Genomic DNA, 2,255 nt, shown 5'->3' with positions numbered 1-2,255 from the left:
TTTTGCAGTCCAGGAATAAATGCTGGTTGGTCACAGTATATGACCTTTTTAATATGCAGCTGAATTCTGTATTAGTATTTTGCTGAAGATTTTTGCATCAATGTTCATAAAGGCTATTGGTCTGGTATTGGTCTCAGGGTAATGCTAGATTCATAGATTGAGTTCAAATGTCTTCACTTCAATTTTTTAGAAAAGTTTCAGGATTGGTTACTGTCTACTGTCCTTTCACTTCACCTTGCAAGACTCCCTTGAGCATTTCTTGTAAGGCAAGTCTATTGGTCATGAACTCCCTCAGCTTTCGTGTATCTGTGAATGTCTTTCTCCTACGCTTTCGAAGGACAGTTTTGCTGGATGATTCTTGGTTGGTTTTTTTCTTTTAGCACTTTGAATATATCTGCCCACGGTCTTCTGGCCTCCAAAGTTCCTTTTGAGAAATTTGCTGATCTTATTGAAAACCCCGTGTCTGATAATTCACTTCTCTCTTTTGAAAATTTGATTGTAATGTGTCTCGATGTGGGTTTCTTTAAGCTCACTGAGAGTTCATTGAGTTTCTTAGATGCTTATATCCATATATTTCATCAAATTTAGGATGTTTGCAGACATTTTTTAAAAATATTCTCTCTCTGCCCCCTTTCCCCTTTTCTGTAAGGGGCCAGACAGTAAATATTTTTGGCTTTGGTGGCCATATAATCTCTGTTACAACTCAACACTCTGCCATTGCTGCTTGAAAGCAGCATCAGACAAAATGCAAATGAACTGAGTGAGGCTGCATTCCTGTAAGACTTCTTTTGTGGACACTGAAAGTTGGTTGAGTTTCATATCATTCTCATGTGTCAAAAACATTACCCTTCTTTGGATTTTTTTCAATCATTCCAAAATGTTAACACCTATTCTTAGCTCAAGGGCCATAACAGATACAGACTTTGGGCTGATCTGGCCCATGGGCAAAGTTTGCTGACTCCTCATATACTCAATACTTGGGTCTACATTAATGTTAAATAAATATCTTTATCGAAAGCACAATAGAACAGTACAGTTGCCTTTTTATAATATTAAAGAGGTTTAACAGTACTAAAAACCTTTGGTCAGATATATTCAATACTATTATTTTAGAATAGTCTAAGGATCCTACAAAGTGGGTTTTCAAGATCACTGGAAATGGTTGCCTTTTACTACTTGAACTCACCAAACATAATATAGTACTGGGACTTTCCACTCAGATTCTTCTGATCCACGTCTGCAGGGAAGACCTTAATGTAGCCCCCTCCACAGTCCATCTTCTGCTCATGTTTCACTGTGTACTGAATGACCAGCGTCTTCCCTTTATTGCTAAATGGTTTGAACCGGGCAGAAATGGCGTAGAATCGGCCATTTTGAGTGGTTTGCAGACCTTCAAATAAAAAGCACTCATGAAGGATTAGAAATGACACAGTGCTCAGTGATGCAGAGAATTAAATGTCTGTCTTTCCCCTTTGCCCAATAACAAACCTCCTAATCATCTACGTCCATCCAGTGCCCGTAGCTCATATGTACAATAACATACAACGGGCACACCACCAACAGGTTCCCTGCTGCCACAGCACTTCTATTTGATACCCTCAAAAGATGTTTTTGTACTTAATATACCACTATTGTCTTAGGTTATAAAAATACTTCAGCTCTGAATGACAAATATGTAATCTAGTTATGGATAAAAGGCTAATTTTGCTTCCATTCATCTTCCAAGGGGTGGGAATATATAAGGAAGTTTATGTAGTAACTGAATTTAAAAACAAAGCATTCTACTTCTTTTCCTTTATTTTCATCTTCAAACAAAACAGTAAATCGAGGACAGAGTGCTTATCTGTAAGTGTTTCACTACACTAGGTGAGCTGGCCCAGGGGTATCATTTGTGTGGTGGCTCTTTTTATAAATACACCATTCTTTTGTCATGTGAATTATTTCATATTTATTTTATAAGTTTAGGTGCTCACTTCAACACCAAAACCCCCTTTTTCAGTAGACACTAGGCTCTGTACCAAATCCTTATCTTAATACTGGAATTCATCAGATAAACCTGAAAATAGAGACAGTCTTATAACCCTTCTTCGCTGCAGACTCTGGCCTCATAGCTACCTATGCTGAAACTCATCATAAGTGAGTCTGGCATTTTCTAGCAATATGTTCAACATGAACTCATGGCTGAATCTCCACTACCACACTTCTCTGTCCTCTATACTTTCCTTACTCTCCTCTTTCTCAGGGAATCTGTAGTC

General features: G+C 38.0%; 1 protein-coding gene across 2 annotated transcripts in view; it reads right to left on the bottom strand.

Moving 5' to 3' along the window:
* CALR3 (calreticulin 3) overlaps nucleotides 1–2,255 on the bottom strand; it is an 18,067-nt gene that overhangs the window by 12,222 nt on the left and 3,590 nt on the right. The window lies entirely within an intron of this gene.

Source organism: Pteropus vampyrus, unplaced genomic scaffold (assembly GCF_000151845.1).
Source record: "Pteropus vampyrus isolate Shadow unplaced genomic scaffold, Pvam_2.0 Scaffold126, whole genome shotgun sequence".
NCBI lineage: Eukaryota > Metazoa > Chordata > Mammalia > Chiroptera > Pteropodidae > Pteropus > Pteropus vampyrus.
Note: the sequence above shows the minus strand (reverse complement) of the source record. Positions and strands in the feature narration are given on the sequence as shown.